At 43.0% G+C, this 8857-nt stretch overlaps 1 long non-coding RNA gene across 1 annotated transcript; it reads left to right on the top strand.

The window, feature by feature from the left end:
* The first annotated feature begins 7644 nt into the window (after positions 1-7644).
* On the top strand, positions 7645-8302 carry LOC139026325 (uncharacterized). Its single transcript, XR_011478101.1, has 3 exons — positions 7645-7830; positions 7861-7962; positions 8027-8302. It is a non-coding gene; the product is annotated as an uncharacterized lncRNA (long non-coding RNA).
* The last annotated feature ends 555 nt before the right edge of the window (positions 8303-8857 follow it).

Genomic DNA, 8857 nt, shown 5'->3' on the forward strand with positions numbered 1-8857 from the left:
TGTACTTTGAAGTGACTGTAGCTCGTTGACAGTCATGATCTACAAGTCATTTTACATACCGAACATCAGTAGCCTGGTCCAAGCTGTGCGCACTGTGCCCCGTTTCACACGCTGACCATCGCAAAGGCAGACGGCCTGTTCCTATCTTGTACATCTGCGCGGGCACTTTCAGCATTCAATGCTAAAATGGCTTCCGTAATATTATCAACGCGCTCTCACAGTCTCATGTCAGAATTAGACTTATCCATGTTTCTGAACGTCATTTCAAAGTGTTTTGTTACGGCTCTATGCTTCTAACGGTTAAGTTTAGCCGTTAAGGTTTAGGATTGCTTAAAACCAAAAGATAAAACAAACTTTCATCGCTGGATTGAACTGCAACCTTTTGAACCAGAGGTAGATGCTTAAGGTATTGCCCGTCCACAACACCCTTAGCAAAAACCAAAGCCTTCTTGAAGGTAACGCTCACTGTTGCCTCCTAGTGGCTGGTGGTTTCCACTCATCCCCGACGTCCTCAGACATGGATAGACGTCAATACTGACTTGTATCACGGGCGACCTGGCTGGATACTAGGCTTTATTAGTTGAGGGACAACCTATGTCATTTGCTAGGTTATTATTATCTATCCACTTTGAAAAATTAATCAGCAAAACATGAATTAGTGGGTGATGGTGATTTTCAGGACTAAAGTAGGAGACAATCAGGCTACAATCTTTATTGTTCCGGAGGGAATTTTGATGAACACTTATAAACATCCAATATGACATGACTGTGTGTTGTCTGTTTTGTAGGTGATCGTGGAGAAGGTCTGGGTCTCAGATTGTGTCTGTTTTGTAGGTGATCGTGGAGAAGGTGTCTGGGTCTCAGATTGTGTCTGTAGGTGATCGTGGAGAAGGTGTCTGGGTCTCAGATGTGTCTGTGTGTTTGTAGGTGATCGTGGAAAGGTGTCTGGGTCTCAGATTGTGTCTGTTTTTGAGGATGTCGTGGAGAAGGTGTCTGGGTCTCAGATTGTGTCTGTTTTGTAGGTATCGTGGAGAAGGGTCGGGTCTCAGATTGTGTGTAGGATGATCGTGGAGAAGGGTCTTGGTCTCAGATGGGTCTGTTAGTGATCGTGGGAGGAAGGACCGCCTCGGGTCCTCCGCCTGCCGGGTGAGGACAATCCGCCACGATGCACGCGACAAAAACAGACAACAACGGAGACCGCAGACACGCGCCACGACACCCAACAAAACAACACAAGGAACCAGACACCTGCGCCACACCACCTACAAAACACCCCAAGCGAACCAACACCCGGCGAACCAACCCGATCACCCGACAAAAAACAAACCACCAATCCTGAGACACACCTTCTCACCGATTCACCTAGCAAAAACAGACCACAATTCTGGGAGACCCCAGACACCTGCTCCACGATCACCGTTACAAAAACAACACAATCTTTTGAGACCCAGACACCCTTCTCCACGATCACCGGACAAAACAGACAACAATCGAGACCAGACACTTCTCCAACGATCACCTACCCAAAACAGGACAACACAGAAGTCATGTCGTATTGGGATGTTTATGAAGTGTTCACTTAAAATTGCCTCCTGGAACAATAAAGATTGTAGCCTGATTGGTCTCCCTACTTTTAGTCCTGAAAAATCACCATCACCCCACTAATGTTCATGTTTTGCTGTTAAATTTTTCAACAGTGGATAGATAACAATAACCTAGCAAATGACATAGGTTGTCCCTCAACTAATAAAGCCTAGTATCCAGCCAGGTCGCCCGTGATACAAGTCAGTATTTGACAGTCTATCCATGTCTGAGGACGTCGGGAGYTGACGTGGAAACCACCAGCCACTAGGAGGCAACAGTGAGCGTTACCTTCAAGAAGGCTTTGGTTTTTGCTAAGGGTGTTGTGGACGGGGCATACCTTAAGCATCTACCTCTGGTTCCAAAAGGTTGCATGTTCAAATCCAGCGATAGAAAGTTGTTTTATCTTTTGGTTTTAAGCCAATCCTAAACCTTAACGGCTAAACTTAACCGTAGAACGATAGAGCCGTAACAAAACACTTTGAAATTAGACATTTCAGAAACATGGATAAATGTCTAATTCGGACATGAGACTGTGAGAGCTGGTTGATAATATTACGGAAGACATTTTAGCATTTGAATGCTGAAAGTGCCGCGCAGATGTACAAGATCAGGAACAGGCCGTCTGCCTTTGCGATGGTCAGCGTGTGAAACGGGGCACAGTGCGCACAGCTTGACCAGGCTACTGATGTTCGGTATGTAAAATGACTTGTAGATCAATGACTGTCAACGCAGTTACAGTCACTTCACAAAGTACTCGGCTCCCCTTTTTCCAAAACGTGTTGCGTTACAGCCTGAAGTTAAAATAGATTAAATAGAGATGTTGTCACTGGCCTACACACAATACCCCATAATGTCAAAGTGGAATTATGTTTCTCAGAAATGTATTAAAAAAATGTAAGCTGAAATGGTTTGAGTCAATAAGTATTCAACCCCTTTACTGGTTAGCCTAAATACAGTTCAGGAGGAACAATGTGCTTAACAAGTCACAATAATAAGTTGCATTGACTCACTGTGTGTGTAATAATAGTGTTTAACATGATTTTTGAATGACTACCTCATCTCTATACTCCACACATACAATTATCTGTACGGTCCCTCAGTTGGGAGGTGAATATCAAACACAGATTCAACTACAAAGACCAGGGATGTTTTCCAATGCCTAGCAAAGAAGGGCACCTATTGGAAAGATGACTGTAAAACATTATTTAATTTAAATAATAATCAGACATTGAATATCCCTTTGAGCATGGTGTTATTAATAAGACGTTGGATGGTGTATAAATACACCCCGTCACTACAGAGTTACAGACGTCCTTCCTAACGCAGTTGCTGGAGAGSAAATATAAAATTTCAACACAAGGCCAATAGGGACTTTAAAACAGTTACAGAGTTTTAATGGCTGTGATAGGAGAAAACTGAGGATGGATCAACAACATTGTAGTTACTCCACAATACTAATCTAACTGACAGAGTGAAAAGAAGGAAGCCTGTACAGAATAAAAAAAATATTCCAAAACATGCATCCTGTTTGCAACAAGGCACCAAACTAATACTGCAAAAACTGTGCCAAAGCAATTGACTTTTTGTCCTGATTACAAATTGTTAAGTTTGGAGCAAATCCAATACAACACATTACTGAGTACCACTCTCCATATTTTCCAGCAACGTGGTGGCTGGCATCATGTTATGGGTATGCTTGTCATCTTTAAGGACTAGGGAGTTATTCAGATAAAAGAAACGGATGGAGCTAAGCATTCACCATCTTCAGCATGATAATAACCTAAAACACAAGGCCAAATCTACACTGTGTGTTGCTTTCCAGGAAGAGAGTGAATGTGAGTAGCCGAGTTACAGTTGACTAAATCATCTTGAAAATCTATGACAAAAAAATGGTTGTCTAGCAATGATCAACAACCACTCTGACAGAGCTTGAAGAATTTGAAAGAATATGGGCAAATATTGTACAAACCAGGTGTGCAAGCTCTCCGAGACTTACCCAGAAAGATACACACTGTAATCACTACCAAACGTGATTCTAACATGTATTGAATCAGAGGTGTGAATACGTACTTACGGGGGGAAACGATTCAATCCATTTTAGAATAAGCTGTAACGTAACAAAATTATCAAAAGTCAAGGGGTCTGAATACTTTCCCGAATGCACTGTATGTCTTTATTTCCTTTAAATAATTTTCATTTTTTTCACTTTGTCATTATGGGGTACGGCGTGTAGATGAGATTTAAAATATATTTTTTCCATTTTGAATTCAAGCTGTAACACAACAAATGTGGAATAAGTCAAGGGGTGTGAATACTATATCAAGGGGTGTGAATTGAATAAGTCAAGGGGTGTGAATACTTCCTGAAGGCTCTGTACATGCAATTTGACACGAATGATGAGCTGCATTTTCACAAGTTAGAAAGTAACATAATATGATGCAAAAAAAAAAAAAAAGGGAACCGGCAATTCCAAATTTTTTCTGACCGATGCATGCTATGCTACATTTGGATGCGTTTGGGGTCCACTTGCATCTTAAACATTTGAATTGGGGACCGATGTGATCGGTAATCGTTAAAGCCTGATGAGGACAGGCATATACATTATTAATGTTACATTGTAATAAATATGTTATAACGCTGCGTGAACCACTTTATAAAGTGATTTTACCAAAAACCTGCTGACCTAATAATCATTAATAACATTAGTCGTAGGAGTACCATAGCAGGCCAGGGCTAAATGGACATTCCTTCGGTCCCTACAGAGTTAGGTAATCATGTTTGTACCTTACTTGGAAAAATATGCCTCTAGGGCAATTCAGACTGATTGAGGACCTTTTTACTGAAGAATGTGCTTAGTTTTCTATTATAGCGTTTTGTATATCTGTTTTGCATTTCATATTGATGTGTTTATTTGCATCTGTAAAAGAGACATTGGTCTCAGCATGCTCCCTGTCCACAAAAGATACAACAAAACATCCACTAACCCAGTAAACCGTCCACTCCACGGAACCGATCTGGGTACTTGCTGCGTATTTTGGCCGACTCTATACACCGATGTTCTGTTGAAAAACAGAGACGGATTAGAGAGTGTTATGAATGGTCGACTCTATACACACCGATGTCTGTTGAGAAGAAGAGATCGGATTCAAGAGATGTTTGATGAGGGGTGTACATGTCATCAGTACAGTAATACAACATGTTTCAATGCTCCAGTCCCCGAGAGGGTAGGCGTTTACTCCAGCCTTTACTCTAAACCTGCTGATTCAGCTAATCAAGAACCTTAAGAGCCACTAGATTAGTAGAACAGGCCGGTGGTTGCCCCCTGACCTACTCAGTTCACCAAGAGCAGGGTGTGTTCAAATGGCCCCCTACCCTGTGTAGTGCACTACTTTATGCACTATATAGGGAATAGGGTTCCATTTGGAACATACCCTCTTGGGTGGCTGTGACAGGAGGATCAACTTTGACGAGAGGTCACATGACGTTGCCTGACCGAGATCCACAGGCATCAGCAGCAGTGTTGGACATCAGATGCACTCTGGGTAATCACTGGCAAAAGCTGCCAATTCACTGGGATAAATATGTCAATATTTCCCCTAGGCTACTTCTCTTGTGTCAATCTAACACATAAACCATACAGGTGTGGCCTATATCCAAAATATGTAATAAAAGGGAAAAAGAAAACTCAAGAAAACGAAATAATATTTTTAGGAGACTTTTTTAAAAGATATAAATAGTTTGGCCATGTTATGTAAGCATATTCAGCCATATAACGTTTTAATGTTATCACGATAATAACCTAATGTTCAGCGGTGGGACATTCATTGCCAACTGTTTTTTAGAACGAATAGGCCTGTCCTATTGGATATGATCTATTTACTTTCAATATCACTATCTATCAGTTGTCATGCAATAGGAACGACATGTCGGATCGAGGCGATTCAAAATGAAGACGCATAAGCACATTTAGCCAATTAAACAACCAATACATATGCAATATTTGACTTGTCTTTTGAACAAACATTAATAGTACGTCGACATACAATTTCGATTAACTTCGTAATGTTATTTTGTAACCAAAGAGACTAAACAACATCTGACCGGCTGGGTCACTACAGTCAGCAATGTTAGTGCAGAAAAGTAGCCAATCATAATCAGCAATTGCTATTTAAAAAAAAGAAGAAGGCAGATTAAGATACATATTGTTCCTAATGACATTTCCTTATTGCCTGTTATGAAACAAGTAACCCCCTTTACCCAGAGAATGATCCTTTGAACATCCATTTCATGGTGCCTGATTCCGGGAGAGTTTGCTCGACGCGCAGTAAAATCGTAGAGAGTTGGTGAGAAATCAGACCGTGACAACAACAAAAATGATTGCTATTGCTCTATTCCTAAAACTGAAAACAATGTAAAAATGTTGACCGAGAACGTCAACAATGTAGCAAAACACGTCTCACTCGGCAGTAGCGTTGCCCAGGCGATGACGTCACTATGGGACGTACATCGCATCGCAGGGGGAAGGAGGCTGATTCGACTGGGTGCGGTTCAGAGACACACATGCTGCGCACAATATCAGATCTTTACAACGCCTCGGTGTTTCACGTCTGCGTGTTTAACGTCCAATCACCAATCCACACGATAAAGACGTAGCTAACAGTCTGCTATAACCTAGGAGCCGGCATGTACAGAGTTTGTATCTCTGGAACATATCTAGGATCTCAGTCTACTTTCGTTCCTTTTTTTTAAAACGGTACTTGCTGTTCTGGATCATTCCAATCCGACATTACCCCTTTGAATTTACATTTAAAATTGTTAATGTTAGGGTAAAGGCTTCTGGTTAAGTTTTAGGGTAAGGGTTAGGATTTAGGGTGTGGACGTCCCAAAGATCCCGGATAGCACTATCTTTTTAAAAACATGACAGTCTGGTCTAGTTTATGACAGATGCCTGAGCTGATGAGCAAGTGATTTGRCCTAGAAACCCCATTATATTCTCCATACATCCTCTCTACTTCCTCCCCCTTTCATGGGATAGAGTATGGCATTGATTCACATAGGAATATCATAGATGTGTTGTTTGGGTGGCATCCCACTAGAGAATGACATATGGAATCACATATAGAGGGATTGAAATAGGATCCCAGTGGACCCACTCCTATTCTGGGCCTTTAAAGTGGGCTTCAGGAACAGCACATGGACTTTCCTTTATTCTGGCAATCTCCATCAGGCAACAGAGAATCTGTAGCGGGACGTTTTGAAGCAGTTTAATCCCTGCTCTGATTGGAATGTGAAGGTCATGTAAAGGTCATAACACAGCTCTATTATTTGTCACTAATTGTTTTATTATAAGTATGTACTATAGTAATGGTTGTATAACATATACAGATATTCAGATATCAGCAGTGCTTTAGTACATAGTGATACAGAATGAGGATAATACAACACACACACTACACGTAATCTATTATTATTATACAGTACTTTACAGTATAGTGTGTGTAGTTGACTTGCCAGCGCTGTAACATTGCTGTCACCAGGTTTTCCAGAAGTCCAGGTCGGACTTCCTACTTTTCCTTCCTGATTCCCAGAATCTTCCAACTGGGATTTCTGGGAAACTTCAGCATTTTATGGGGAAAGTTTCCAGAATTTTGCACTTTGATATAATCCAAACTGTATTCTCGGGAACTAGCCTGATCATGCGATAGCTCACCATTCTGTTTCATCTGAAGGAAGCCCTGAGATCAGGTTGGTCTACGAGGTTATCAGAACGGTGTATGTACCACAGGAGGTTGGTGACACCTTAATTGGGGAGGATTGGCTCGTGGAATGACTGGAGGGAATCTATGGAATGGTACCAAATACATCTAACACATGGTTTCCATGGTTTCCAGGTGTTTGATGCCGTTCCGTTTGCTCCGTGCGGTCATTATAGAGCAGCAGTCTCCTGTGATATGTACGTTGTGTTGATGTCAAATGGCAACCCCATTATCAACCAATCAGGAGTTCTGGAAAAACTGGGAATTTGGGGAAAGTTACTAGAATTTTACAACCTGGTTTGTTGATGTCAAACAGTTTCCCCTTTATTATCCTCAGCCTCAGCTGGTATCAGAGGAGGGTTATCAGCCTTCAGCTGGTTATCAGAGGAGGGGTTATCAGCCTTCAGCTGTTAACAGAGGGAGGGGTTATCAGCTTCAGCTGGTTGTCAGGGGAGGGGTTATCAGCCTTTAGCTGGTTGTCAGGGGGAGGGTTATCAGCCTTTACTGGTTGTCAGGGGAGGGGTTATCAGCCTTTATCTGGTTGTCAGGGAGAGGGGTTATCAGCCTTTAGCTGTTGTCAGGGGGAGGGGTTATCAGCCTTTATCTGGTTGTCAGGGGAGGGGTTATCAGCCTTTAGCAGTTGTTCAGGGGGAGGGTTATGCAGCCTTTAGCTGGTTGTCAGGGAGGGGTTATCAGCCTTTAGCTGGTTGTCAGGAGGAGGGGTTTTAGCCTTTAGCTGGTTGTCAGGGGGAGGGTTATCAGCCTTTAGCTGGTTGTCAGGGGAGGTTATATCAGGCCTTTAGCTGAGTTGTCAGGGAGGAGGGTTATCAGCCCTTATCTGGTTGTCAGGGAGGAGGGAGTTATCAGCCTTTAGCTGGTTTGTCAGGGGAGGGGTTATCAGCCTTTAGCTGTTCAGGGAGGAGGGGTTATCAGCCTTTAGCTGGTTGTCAGGTGGGGAGGGGTTATCAGCCTTTTAGCTGTCAGGGGGAGGTTGATACAGAGAGAGGAGGTGGGAGGGGGGTATCAGCCTTGTACTGGTTGTCAGGAGGAGGGGTTATCAGCCTTTAGCTGCGTGTCAGGGGAGGGTTTACAGCCTTTAGCTGGTTGTCAGGGGAGGGAGGTATCAGCCTTTAGCTGGTTGTCAGGGAGTGGGAGGTTGTTATCAGCCTTTAGCTGGGTTGTTCAGTGGGAGAGCGCCCCTGGACACCAGATAAAAGGCGCTGCATGTAAACCCTTCCCCGACCACTAGCGAGAAAGGCTTAGGATAACGCCCTCTCCCTGACAAACCAGATAAAGGGCTGGAATACCCCTCCCCTGGGAGGAGGGGGGGCTATATTTCAGCCTTCTACTGGTTTTCAGGGCGGAGGAGTGAGGGTTAATCAGCCTTTAGTGGTTGTCAGGGAGGGAGTCATATCGGAGCCTCACAAGTGGTTAGCTGACTTGGTTGTCAGCGAGGGGCTGATAAAAACCCGGGATTAAACGCCGTTCCCCCTTGTATCAGCCTTTGAGATGAACCT

The sequence above is a fragment of the Salvelinus sp. IW2-2015 genome, unplaced genomic scaffold, assembly GCF_002910315.2.
Source record: "Salvelinus sp. IW2-2015 unplaced genomic scaffold, ASM291031v2 Un_scaffold4441, whole genome shotgun sequence".
Classification (NCBI taxonomy): domain Eukaryota; kingdom Metazoa; phylum Chordata; class Actinopteri; order Salmoniformes; family Salmonidae; genus Salvelinus; species Salvelinus sp. IW2-2015.